Source organism: Clytia hemisphaerica, unplaced genomic scaffold (assembly GCF_902728285.1).
Source record: "Clytia hemisphaerica strain Z4C2 unplaced genomic scaffold, Clytia hemisphaerica genome assembly, whole genome shotgun sequence".
In the NCBI taxonomy this organism is placed as follows: Eukaryota; Metazoa; Cnidaria; class Hydrozoa; order Leptothecata; family Clytiidae; genus Clytia; species Clytia hemisphaerica.
This window is the reverse complement of record NW_027104093.1, coordinates 302181-316538: the sequence shown is the minus strand read 5'-3', so window position 1 is coordinate 316538 and position 14358 is coordinate 302181. Positions and strand designations below refer to the sequence as shown.

The window sequence follows — 14358 nt, the reverse complement described above, 5'->3', positions numbered from 1 at the left end:
TTCAAATCGAAGTAGCGAGCCACATGCTAATGGAGAGTAAACCGAAAACCAGTTTATCCACGGTTTCTCAATTTCTTAATTCGGATCAGTCCACACGACGGATTCCTGTCATCAACAAGATGTAGCTGCTTCTTAAAAGAAAAATATTTTCAACCGAATGACCGAACGACCCCCACTTTTTTAAGTAGAAATGACGCGAACCAAACAATTTTTTGCGATTCGCCTTTTAGTCCAAAAAAGCACAATTGCATCCAGTCTTTATCAAATTTAGACAGTAGCTGTACTTTTGTAAACTTTATCAAATTCAAATAACATTATAACACCATCAATCCCACCTAGAGGCAAACAAGAAAAATATGTTTTTATTGCAAAAACTAATAAAAAGCAGCAATAAAAAGTATCAGAAAATTCAACATAAACAAAAACTTGAGCAAACGGCTTTAAAGCTTCAAAAGATATAGAAAAAGAGTCCCCTTGATGAAAATCATGTGTTTGATTTGCCGAGTTAAAAATAAATGACAGAAATTGAAGCTTGCAACAGGTTTATACTGGAAATACTTTGGTACAACACTGACTTTTATCACATCATCGTGCAAATGGGGCTATCTCTAAACTCCGTCACTATCTCCCTCTTCCAAACCTTATCAACGTCTATCACGCTATCTTCTCCTCTCACATTCGCTATGCTTGTCAAACTTGGGGCCTCTGTGATAACACTGTCACCCACAGAATCCAAGTCCTTCAAAACACCGCCATCAGGATTATGACCTTCCAAGAACCAAGGGCCTCTGTCACTCCCACCTATAATGAACTCAAAATCCTAAAATTCTTTGATCTTGTTGAAACACTCAATATTATGTTCATATACCGCTACCTGAATAGATACCTTCCTTCTGACTGTCTTTCTACTTTTACCTTTTCTATAATTCCTCATGACATTGGGACTAGAGCCAACCATATCAGCCTCCTTTTCATCAGGAATGTCAATACAACCACCTTTGGCCCTCACTCCTCACACGGCTAGCTTCACGTCAATGGAATAATTTACAAGAGCATCTTGATGACAAAAATCTGCAAATCATAGAACCACTAGATTTATTATCACATATTCATAATTTACCTCAACAAATACGCCCCTCAGGAACCCCCTCAGCAACAATAATTGCATACCAGAGTCTTATATTTTTTAACTGTATATATTTCATGAAAAAACTAAAAATGTAAATACAAAAAGAAAAAGAAAAAAGATTTATTTAGGATATAGGATACTTTATTATTTGTTTTATCATATTTTATTTTATTTTGCTTAAAACTTTTCATTTTTTTATTAGGTTGCACCATTTGTAATTAGGTTTCTAAACTTGGTGTCCCTTCCTTCGGGTAAATATATGTTTTGAATTGAATTGAATTGAATTGAACATCTGACTATCGCTTGAGCCGCCATCTTGAAACACCACATTATGATCTGTTAAAACAACGTACGCTAAAAGTACCCAAAAAGTTAACCCGATCGGAAGAAAGTTGAGAAATCAAACTGAGCACATTATGATCTGTAAAAACAACGTACGCTAAAAGTACCCAAAAGTTAACCCGATCGGAAGAAAGTTTAGAAATCAAAGTGAGATCGGGAAATCGGATTTTTTTTTTTTGCCGTCTTATGGTGGAAGAAGTAGAAGAAGAAAATTTTACCTATTTGAATGCTCAGCTTAGGCTGACCAAAAATTAGAAAAAATAGATTATTGAAAAATAATATCCAAATGGTGTTTGACGGATGAATGACAAGAAAATCATAGAATAATACGTAATCATATTCATTATTGGATTGTAAGTTACTGTTTTTACTATTTTCGATGACTTTTTGCAATGCGAAAAATCTAATTAGAAATTTGAATTAGCGAGCACAATATAACAATAGGTCCTACCTTACCCTGATATGAAACATGTGTCCGATATATGAAACGGAAACACTTATGTAAAAGGAAAACCTTCAAGAGTTTGAGCGCTCTTAAAGTGCTCGATTTTTTCGTTAAGACATTCCAATATACTATTGTTTATGTAGACTAGTAAACAAGTCGTTGAAAACAGACTCTATCTAAAAATTCAAGCTGAAAAGAAAAAGCATCGAAAAAGTGATGTTTCTTTTTCTTTTTTTAATTTCAACGACTAGAAGCTTCTTCCCTCAAAAAACGTTGTTTAATTTTTCAACTTTTTTTAGATTTTTGAGAAACCATCCAACTTTTTTGACTAAATGCTATTTCGTAGTAACATTGAACTTAGGAATATAGAAATAAAAGAACAATTGTTAAAACGCAATAAAAAGAAAGAAAAATAAACGTAAACACGTACGCACCTGACATACAGAAATCTGTATGTCTGAGCTTATGATTTTAGCTGAAGAAAAAAAAGGCGTGGAAGAGGCTTCAAGTCTGTAATTCTCCTTTTCCCCGTGCGTGGACATTTATAGTTTACTTTTTATTTTTATCATTATATAGTTCTTATAGCCAGAGTAATTACAGACTTGTTTACAAGTCTATTGTTTATGCCATTTGATATCACTTCGGCCGGATGGCCCTTTTAAAATTAATTCTAAGTTGGGCTAAGTTGCCGTTCTTTCTATTCGATTATTAGTATTAATCCTTTTTATGATATAACACCCCTGTTTCAGTGCCAAATTGGGATAAAAAAATTCTCGTTGGATTGCCTGTCCATTAACTTTTAAATTGGAATGATAAGTCAATTTCCCAGTAGGGCTAAAATTTTACTGATGCCATTCAACAAATAAATATCCAATCAAAATTTAAGTCTGTGCCACATTTCTTTTTCCAAATGAAAGAGATTTGATTCTTTATAAATACGCTCTTCTCGAGATGCATAAATTTATTGTTGTCCTCGTTTTCAAACAGATTTCATTGCTATAAAATTACATATTCACAATGATAATTGTGTTGCTTATACCTCATGAGACATTTTGAATTTCAAGTACTTTTGTTTTAGAGTTAATGTTTGCCTTTTGGGAATTTAAATTGGTTTAAATGTATAATTTCATAGCAATGAAATCTGTTTGAAAACGAGGACAACAATAAATTTATGCATCTCGAGAAGAGCGTATTGATAGACGAACTCGAGGATTTAAATATTTATAAAGCCCGAAGGGCTAGATGTCGTGCTTTGGCTGAAAACTGTGCCGTGGTTAGGTAAGAAATCCTACCTAGGTCACGTGACATTACAATTACAGCGCTTGAACAATCAGGAGATTCGTGGGTTTTCGAAAACAATAACAGGGATATTTTTTGCGATCTTCACTTTGTTTTGCCTGAAAGTGCTTAAAGCACAACATCGAAAGTTATTTCGAGATATGACCTCGGATTAAATTTATGGAAACAAATAAAAAAACTAAGTTGATTTCAAACAAAATTTTTAATCAAATGTTTTTAGTTTTTAATAAATTTCATTATTACAAAATGTGCAAATAACAAAAAACCATCGTCAGTGCTATATAGAATGGTATAGAAAATTACAATAAAATGTTTATAAAATCACTATAATGTTATAAATTTCACGAATCTGATAATTCGAATAGGGCTTTAGGGATTACTAATCGTGGAAAAGCCTGTTAGACGAAAACCTCATTTTTACGCAGATCAACAAATAAAAAAGTTTGGTTTATTTTGGAAAGGTACTGGCTAAAAATTTTAATTACATACTTTTCTCTGTGACGGAAAAAAGACATTAGTATAAGGATATAATCAAAGAATCAAAACTTATTTCTTACAGTAGTAAAAGCTTTTCGGCTACGCCAGCAAGGATATATATGTGTGTTTTCAGCGACGGAGACGGTAGGGTTCTAATTTGTCTACATCCTGACTGACCGAGGACGACGGTAAACTCAGCACTTTTACCGTCTTCGATTTTGTGGGTCAGAACTGTGAGTTTTTTCAAATGGCTTCTGTCATTCGGCCGTCGCTTGGCGTCAATTGTTTTCTATATTTTAAACATTTTGACAACATAAGTTGACCCCCCCCCCTGGACATTCAAAGTTACCCATGACAAGAGCAAAATTACCCCTAATCAAAGTAAGCCCCCCCAGGAAAAGACAAATTTTTAGATTTTTCACTACCCCTCTCCCCGAGCACTATCCTCCACCCCCTCCTGTATGAACGTTTTCTGGAAGAGCCCAATGGACAAGATGAAATTGTAATTTAAATTACTTAATAATTGATTTTTTATTGATTTTTTATTGATTTTATTTACCCCTTGTCTAAATCTAAACAGTTTTTAATTATCTAATTATCTCATTTTCCTAAACAATCTTTTAACTTTTACACGCGGATTTTTTCACATACAGATCACATTTCTCTTGTACATTCAAACAAGTGCAGAAGCACTTAACTTTAAGTTATGTACTGAATTATTGAAAGTAAACTTTGAAATTTTAGTATTAGTTACTAAAATACAAACCAAATTTCGGAAACATATAAACGAAAACCTATCGTCATTCAAACCAAAGAAAATAATCATTCAGTAAATTTTACAAAACTCGGCACGAAACACCAAAAAAATAAACAAACAAAAAAATAACATTATCTACAGTGTGTCCCAAAAAACGTTTTGTCTCAAGTGAAATCCTCAAAACTCATCGTCTAAACTGGGCTTAAAAAGATTGAAATACGATTCAAATTCTCTGCTCAATCGATATGTATTCAGTGCCCAGAGGATTTAACAGGTTTTCGAGATTAAAATATTAAGCATACAAGTCATAAAGTTTCTCATACACAAACTATGAGAATTTTAAATTATATTTATGATATACACCACTGCAATGTCTTCCGGTGACCCAACAGCTGATTGGTTGAAAGTGACGTATTGACTGATTTTACGTCACCTACAACCAATCAGCTATTGAGTCCGTGATGTAAATGTCAGAAGATATTGCAATGGTGCATATCTTGAATAATAATTTGTCCGCTTTTTTTTCAATGATTGTTAATTTTCAATATTCTAAATCTAAAGACTTTGGAGAAATTTCAATGTTTACCAAGTATTCATTCCTTACACATGATGAGATGTGTGGTACACCTCATCATCAGATTACACGCATGATTAGAAACGAATCCACTATTTAAATCAGTCTCCATTATAATGACTGTGCTCCATTCGAATCCGTAAGTTACCAAATTATCAATGATCAAAACATTTCCTTCGTGGAGAAATGTGTATGGATTTTCATTTTCTTTGAAATCATTTTGAAAGTGATTATAATTCTTCCATGTCTCATTCATCTGGTTTAAAACTTCATTTATTTTCGGCGAATTGACACCGATGACTAAAATTCCACCTTTGGTTCGTTCTCGTGCTTCTTTTATTGCTTTATCGAAGGTTTGCACGAATACAGGGGCGCGACCACATGGGAAGTTTTCAAGAGGCATAACGAGACCTTTTTTGTACTCATATTTCTTCTGTTCAGGATACGATAATGTTGTTTTCACAATCTCTCGCGAATTTCGGAAATTTTGCGAGAGATTGAGAAAAATGAAATCACCTTCCCATTGTTCGAAATTACTATAACATAAATTTTCAGTCGATGGAACGATCCATAAGAAATCCACAGTTTCCATCATTTTCTTCAGCAATTCAATATTACAATTTATCCCAAATTCGTCACAGAAAATGGCTTTGATGTCATGCTGAGCGATCGTTTGAATGATTTGTTCAAGGTCCTTCTTATGTACCTCCGGTGACTATGGTAAGAAGGAAAATACAACTTACAGAGCATTCTTCATGAAAGCATTTTGTTTATTCACGACTTTCTTTTTTCTACTTGATACAGTCAACATTTTCTAATTTTAACCTCTCTTATTCGAATCTTTCGTAATTTGTAATTGGTTTCCTCAGCTGAAAAGTGGTTTATATTACTCTGTAATTCAAATCTTTCTCTAATTCGAAAAAAAGATTTTTGGTCTCTTGAAGATATCGCATTAGGGAGAGTCGACTGTAGAAGAACTTTGAAAGAATATTGCTAACGAAAGTAAAAAATAAGAACACATTCAGAAAATCGCAGAATGTCAACAATTCACTTGACAAGAACAGCTTGAAGTGCTGGAAAAAAAGTCTGGCTCAGCAAAATTTTATTGGTCTTCATATAACAGCAGCTTGGGATCTCAAATCCTTTTTGGCTTTATGTTTATTTTATGGTTATAACTCTTGCTAAATCGAACTCGAGCGCGAAGTCTAGCTCTATAGAGAGATACGAATTATAGATAATATTTTACGAGGGTCTTTCGAAATTAAGGAGAATCGCAATGTATGTAGTTAACTTATTGATTAATTAATTGTATGCTTACTTTTATAATAATTGCTTACCATTGTCGGATCACGAACATCCATGACGAAAATTCCATGTCTCTCTTCAAGATCAATCTTCATTCGATGGTAAAGCATGCTGCTGAGATTAGGACCTCTGTCGAATAGCGCATCTTTCTGAATCAAATACATGACTTTGCCTTTATATCGATCGTGGTTCGTTAGCTGTATCGCTTTATGTTGGAGTAAAACTGTTTTACCTGTTCCAAAAGGTCCAAGAATCATTAGTTTGTTAAAGCGTGGATCGTTGCTATTCAGTACTGCCATTTGTTGATTAGAATAAAATAGAATATTGTCACTAGTCGATACGTTTTCGATGGCATTGTGGACGTAATCCACCCAATTGGAGCTGGTTATTGGTGCAACAAGGTCCTTCTTGGAAACATGAATCGAAAAAACAATGATCTTCAAAAGTTTCTGAACTTGATCGAGTGGTGTTGGCTTTTGTGCTGGCTGAAGGATTGGGAATTTGTTGAAAATACTCATCAGCCATCTTTTTATATCTGTTTCCATCGTTATGAAATGTTGACTGCTCATTAGAATCGGGCATTTGCCGGCACAAATAACCGGAAAAAATGTCCATCCCGGTTCCAGTTGATCTCCTAATCTTTCCTCGAATAATTGATGGTTTGATTCTAATTGCTTAAAAACTCGATCGTTTTTAAGTTCGCTTTTCATCTCTACGGAAATGATGAGTTTTCTTTTCCACGAGATAATCAAAAAGTCTGCTTCTTTGTGCATTTTGTTTCGAATATTTGTCAAAAAATTGACCGATGAGAGAACAACTGTGTCCTGGAGAATGTCATCTTCCAAAGGTAGGAGCTGGTCATAAAACCAATGCTCAAGTTGTTCTCCCAATTCTGACAATTCTAATCCAAAAAGCCATTGAAGGTTCGAATCTTGCGGTGGTTTCTCTTGAACTTTCTGTTGAAGAAGCTTTTTGAAATTCTTTTTGCTCAGAGATTCGCGTAGAAAAGTTTTGAATTCTGGTTCTGGTGATGTCTGTGGAATTTCATTGATGCAAGATTGAACAAAAGTTGCTAGTTCTGACGTAGTTGATGGAAGATTAACTTGGTCAGTTTTGAGCTCTTCGATTGTTAAATACATAATTTTGAGATTCATCGCCCACTTATCGAAAATGTTTTTGTCAATTTGATCAGAGTCACTTTGTGCCTGCATCAATTCTTCTAATTCCATCGTCAGCCAATTCTCTGGCGAATGCCCTTTCAAATTGCTCAAAAGTCTATCCACATCTTTCTTGACACCATAATCAAGAATAGCTACTGATGACTTCTTTGTATATTGATTCGAAACAAACGTTGGAGGTATGAAGACAGCATCGTGTACGTCCTCAATGAAAAGTGAAGAATCACCATATTCTCTTTGAAGGAGAAACATGGCAGCTTTGATGGGGTCGTTAAACTTGAGAGTATTTCCCAAGTTGAATTGCTTAGCTTGACGACTTGATACTGTTTGGTTGTTCCTGATGATTTGCCAGTACAGCGATTCATTTTGATTACACTTTGTAGGATCAATTGGCTTTGGTTGCAATAACATGAGCTTTTGTGTCATACAGGGGATTGTCGCCATATTTTTCAAATACACTATAATGGAAAAAAATATATAATAAAGGAATGGTCAAATTGTTGTGATACCGCGGGCGGGGGGGGGGCACTGGATTTATGAAACGACCGTATGTGTACCAATCCTTACAGTGCAGAGAAAATTTAGGCAAGTATGTGTAAATTTGGACCAAAAGTCGACCCTAACATTGTATTCTTTTGAAAAATTGTTGTCCATTCTCCCGGGGGGGGGGGGGGTACTTGGGAAAAAAGGGCTACAGGGATGTGCCGCTTATCCTGGAACCTTTTTGTCAACGCCATAAGTCCCAAGTAGGGTCGCAAAAACATCAAAATAAAAAAATAAGTCTCTTTTTTGAGAAAGTGTTGAAATTTCAGTCCCATAAAGGGTCCCTTTTTTCAAAGAGCTTCAGCGGCACACCCCCGTCGATCGGCAAGGGTATTACCCCTGTTTTTCTAACTTTTCATATCTATTGAGTGCATCTTTCTCTCATCTTTGCTCATTTATACCCTGACACTCCCATTTGAGAAGCCTGAAGCGGGTCCTTAAGGGCCGTATCTATGGTAGGTCGTTTAGGCCCTGAAAGGCTTTTTTTTCACCTAAGTATCATTTCATATGAGTCACATCAAATACATCAATACTTTATCGGGGAAAGCTTAGTCAGGGAAAATTTTCGTGGGGGAAAAGTATTCGTCACTTGCTGGTAGTTGGTAAACGCATTATTAAGGCCGGGGAAAATTTTCGTCGGGGAAAAATATTCGTCACTTGGCCAAAAATTCGTCACTTTTCCCTGACGAAGTTTTCCCGAATAAGGCATAAGGTATTTGTCAAAACAAACAAAAAAACAAGCACGGCAAAATTACAAAAATTTTTTCAAAATGTCAAAATATATGGAACAAAAACGAGGCCCTGAATCATTGAGTTAGAACACTTTAGCATTAGCAATTTTCGAAAAAAATGAATATGTTTATATTGTGTGCCATCCGTTGTTTACTATGTAAGAAGGTATGTCACCGTCTATCAAGAGCTATTGATTTGATTCTTATAAAGTATATGCTTATAAGAAAAATAGATATGCTCATATTGTGCGCCATCCCTTGTTTACTTTGTAAGAACTAATTACCGAAAGGTATATCACCGTCTATCAAGAGTTATTAATTTGATTCTTATAAAGTATATGCTTATAAGAAAAATAGATATGCTCATATTGTGCGCCATCCCTTGTTTACTTTGTAAGAACTAATTACCGAAAGGTATATCACAGTCTATCAAGAGTTATTAATTTGATTCTTATAAAGTATATGCTTATAATAAAAATAGATATGCTCATATTGTGCGCCATCCCTTATTTACTTTGTAAGAACTAATTACCGAAAGGTATATCACAGTCTATCAAGAGTTATTAATTTGATTCTTATAAAGTATATGCTTATAAGAAAATAAAGAAAAAATCAAACCTGTGAAAATCGTGTAATTTGTAAATTAATTTTAGAGAGTTCGTCAACCGTATCGAGTACTTCCTTTTTTATTTTTTTTTCCTCGCCGCCGCCGCCGCAAAATGCTGATTCAAGATGTACATGATGTAATCTTTGCACCTAAACAATAGATATGACGTAACAACTTTGCCGTCATTATTGGTGGATAAAAATTTGGCCCGCTAACCTATTTTGTATTGAAACCGGGGGTTTACGAAAAAGAAAGCTTAATATCTTGTGACGTAATACTAGGTCACAGTGTGGATGTAAACCACGACCACCTTTCATCACGCATCACGCTTGCGAAAGAGCGTGGGCGCATTATTAACGCCTACATGTCATCTCCAGTACATTATAAATTATTCTTTGAAAACAGATTACAATATAGTAATTTTTCATGTCTCGATTATTCAATTCCGAATGAATTACCTCCAGGGAAAAAAAGAGAAACACCTGGGTAATCTAGTTAAAAAAAACGAAAAAGTAAATGGTAGACAAAGTAATAAGCCATGGCAACACGAGATTATTGTACCACTATGAACGAAACCGCCTCCGGCGGTCGAAAAAATTTTCATGATGGCAATATTCTTACGATATTAGGGGATTTCCCTCACAAGTAAAAATCCCCACCCTCCTCAAGTTTTTTGACATTATCAGCATAATTTTTTAATGTTAGTTTGGGATATTTAATGTCATTTCTATAAGTTTTGAGATCAAAGTTTCTAAAACGAATTATTTGATAATGCATTCGGGAAATTTCCCTTGATTTCCCTTGATTTCCCTTGGGAACTTCCCTTCGGATTTTACGCTTTTGTAATTTCAAAATTGTTTTTATACCTAGGCTTGCATCCGTATTTCAGTTTGGAGGAATTTGAGCCTTTCTCATTTGTGTAGAAATAAAAGTCAGAAAGTCGTGCCTAGTTGCGTTTAAGTGCACCTAAGCGCGTTAATCTGTTAGGCGCACTTAAATGCCATTTATGTACTCACTACAAAGTGATTTGAATGAAAGAGACGGAAAAAGGAGTTATTCGCACTTAAACGTGATAAAAAAATCCCTCTCTTCAAATTTCAAAGGAACTGAATAGTGTTTACACGAGGTGGTTGTGGCAAAAAAAATTCCTAGAAGTATTTGGTACTTTGCAGACCGGTCTATAAAATACATGGCGACGCTCCAGGCGACGGTAAGTGACCTACCGGACGTGCGACCCTTAAGGGTAGGTTTTTTGGAATTTGGAAAGTGCACTGTAAGGGTTGATTTGTGAGCAAGTGGGAAAAAGAAGTGCACTGTAAAGGTGTAAAATTTGAGAAAATATCAAATTTTGAGGTAAAATTTGAGAAATTTCAAAAAATTTTGCCTGAAAAGAGCAAAAAAATTCGAAAAACTACACTAAAGGGTCGATTTTCAGCCAAATTTTTCCTGCACTGTACGGTCGTTTTCAAAATCGAGTGCCCCCCACCGGGATCTTGACCATTTAAGACTTGCACTTTTCAAATTTCAGTTTGGTCACGTGCGTTTTTGGTATTTTACAGACGAGTTTATATTTCAACTAAAATGCTCATTTTCAGCATAACAGCTGGCCTGATTTCGGTGAAATTTTAGCTGCTAGATTGTATTATCATAGTCTACACAATAGACAGCTCCAGGCTTTTAAGCATTAATCTTGGTCTATAGGCACGGCTACAAGAGGACACTACCGGGAATTTCCTTATTAATAGGATTAAACATAATCGAAATTTTTAGCAAAAGAAGTTTATCGATGGAGGTTTAGAACAAACAAGAAAGCCTAAGCGGCCTAAAGGCCCAGCAGTGTTGGCACTGTCAGCATATTTTTCCGCTGCAGAATCGCCATACAACAGGAGCGAATTTTTTCAATGTATAGACTCGAGTCGGGCGAGCGTTTTTTTTTTATTAGAACACCTAAAATTTGGCTGAGCCTGGATGTGCTTATTCTTTTGGCAGTTTTCAGCCTAAAATGTTCTTAAACGCGCTCTTAATTTTTCAGACTCTAAGTCCGCACTATCATGCAAAATAAAGAGCACTTAAAATTGGTAAAATTTGGACAATATTACTCTCGATTTTAGAAAATCCATCCCTAAGTTCGGTTAAAACTGCTTGAAAAGAGGAAAAAATTATAGTTTCTTGAAACTTTTTTCCAAAGTGAGGCTGAGCATGTTCTTACGATGTTCTTAATTTTTCGAAGAATTTCAGCCTCAATGTTCTTATAAACTGGGTTCTAATAAAAAATAAAACGTGTAAGTTGGAGGTATTAATTATATTTGTTTCTTTCTTACGCGTGCGCAGAATAGAAAGTCAGGTAGTTCGATTTTAGCCTGGAATCCTGGATAATTGTGCGCATACTCTAAGGTCCCGAATAGTAGGGGGGTCTGAATAAAAGAGGGGGGTCCGAAATTTTTGCAAAATATAATAAACAGGGGAGGTCTGAATAAACGGAGGGGGGGGGGGGTCTGAAAATATTTAGAAGTTTCCTTTTACCTTTTACCAAAATTCGAACGTTCAAAATGGATTAAGCCTGATTTACACTTCAACTCAACAACAAACAACTAGAAAATTAATAAACGGGGGGGGGGGGGGGTCCGAAAAATTTTCGAAAATTAATAATGGACGTCTATTCGGGACCTTAGAGTAGGCCCCGACAAAGTCAATTTTTTTCGACCAGTTGTGTTTCAAAGAAGAATGTTTAAAACACAGCTGATTGGCTTAGGTTTCGAAACTCTTTATTGTTTCATCAAAACCTCAGTCCGCATGCGATGAAATTCAATATTCAAAACAAAAGCAGTGCGCATTTCCCGAAGAGTAGGAGTTTTACGCTCGAAACAAAGGAAGATATGACGTAGCCTAGTATGATCAACACCAAACATTTGCCAAAACTTTAAGTCAATAGTCTTTTCTAGCCTGAAATTGAGGTTCATTTATAGGCACAGTTTTAAAGCTTGAAAAATATTCTTATTTTAAACCATGTTGTGAGTATTTTCTGACACCCCTGTGTCACAGACCCGCGGTCAATAAATCTGGTCAGTAAAGTCATCCTTGGGCGAATTCTTTATCTGGCTCGAAAACTGATAAAGAATTCAACCAGCGCCCACGGAAACCTTACCTGATCCATTTAATCATCCCCGGTGGGAAAATACCCTGGAATTTCAGCCCCACTGTGAATTTGACTTTCATTTCATCTCCATTCGAGATCCAATGTTTAAAATTGAACTCCAAAACTCCGTAAACCCTTAAACTGTTCTTAACTTGTTCTTAATAGTTTTTCCATCGAAGCCATACAGAAGCAGCCGGTGGAGAGATTTTTAAAAATATGTGTTCTTATCTTCTTCGATCAAATGTTATGACCTTTCAATTTTGTATACAAATGATGTGTTCTAATAAAATCTAGAAAAAAACAGTTTGCCAAGATAAACTTGTAAGATATTCGTTTTTCTGCATGAAAGATGTGTTCTGAAAATTTCTAGGGTTAGGATTACATCAATTTTCTCTTGATTATATACCCCTGTCTCCTTAAAAGATGTGTTCTGAAGCAAGAACATGTTAGATGACCTTGGATAATACCCCAGTCTCGCCAGAACGGCCAGAACACATCTTCATTTCTAGCTGATCAATTTTCGAAGATCTGATCTGAACAGATGAAAATTCCTAGCTGAAATATGTTCTCAGAACACATCGTAAAAAAAGGTCGCCTCACCGGCTGCTTTCGTTTATAGTCAGCCTTGTAGAGAGATGTCATTTTTAAATAATCAGAAGTGCATGATAATAGTCTCACATCACTGCATTTGCCGCACCCTCCAAAAGTTGGTAGCTTTGAAAAATCTTGTATTAATGGCTTCATTTTGAACATAATCCTCTAATTAGATGCGCGTTTTCCAGCAATCTAGACACCTTAAATTGCGAAATTTTGGCATATTTGAGTTATGTTTTCAACGACGAGAATAAAAATATCATGGTTATGGTTAGTTAGGAAATGAGGGGTCAATATTTACAGAGAGTTAAAATAATTCACTACACCGGTTATTCGAAGTAAATCCCAATTCCCCTTGGAGCTTCAGGTCATTCGCGAAATTTCGTCTTTTTGATGGAATTTAATTTCGCTAATCAACAAAATTCATTCATTTTGGTCAATAAAACAAAAACGAAGAAGGAATAAAATCAGATTGACTTCAAAATTACCTTGATTTGTTTCAATTTCTTTGTCACAAGTCGTTTGCCATAAGAGACAAAAAACTGAAAACCCCGGAAAAACCCAACGGAACAAACACGGACAAGTCAAACTAAACGGATACACGCGTGGCGACAAAAAAAATCGCAAAAATTCAAGATTCTTGTCCAATATCCTATTCCGTGAAGCTATGAGTGCCTCCGCAAATTTTTTTTCCGTGAACGGACGGAAGTATCTTCGACGGTCAGAAGTATCTTCGACGGTCAGAAGTATCATCTTTTGACGGCCCATTTTCCCTTTCCTATCTTTCACCTTATCTGTTTTTTCTACTTTCTGAGACTTAGTTTCTCATTTCTGACTGAGTTTTCATACCTGTCAATCATTTGTCCATCAATTTCGACCTGTCTAATTTTCGCACCGAGTGGGATTCGAACCACCACCAAAGAAAGACCTCCAGATTCAGAAGCCAGCGCTCTATCTGTTGGGCCATCGCCGCACAGCAAACTCACGCAATTCATAACATATTACACCGAACTGGCAAAAGACGGGGGTAATGTTATTATAATATGGGTAAAAGTACCCCTTTTTTAAACTGACTGAAATTCGAGCCGTTACTAGCAACCCTGCGGGGCCCAAGGCGCCGAGTATGCACCCGGCACAGTGACAAGCCGTTACTAGCAACCCTGACCCTACCTAATTGATTGGTAATGACCCAATAACCCCTGAACCACGGAATGACGGATAGGAAAAATTAAAAATGATAC

General features: G+C 35.7%; 1 protein-coding gene across 1 annotated transcript in view; it reads left to right on the top strand.

The window, feature by feature from the left end:
• Positions 1–1803: 1803 nt before the first annotated feature.
• Positions 1804–14358, top strand: part of LOC136812846 (2-acylglycerol O-acyltransferase 1-like) — an 81570-nt gene continuing 69015 nt past the window's right edge. The window contains exon 1 of the mRNA XM_067069372.1: positions 1804–1824. The gene's annotated coding sequence lies outside the window, so the exon portion shown is untranslated. The remainder of the gene's footprint in view (positions 1825–14358) is intronic.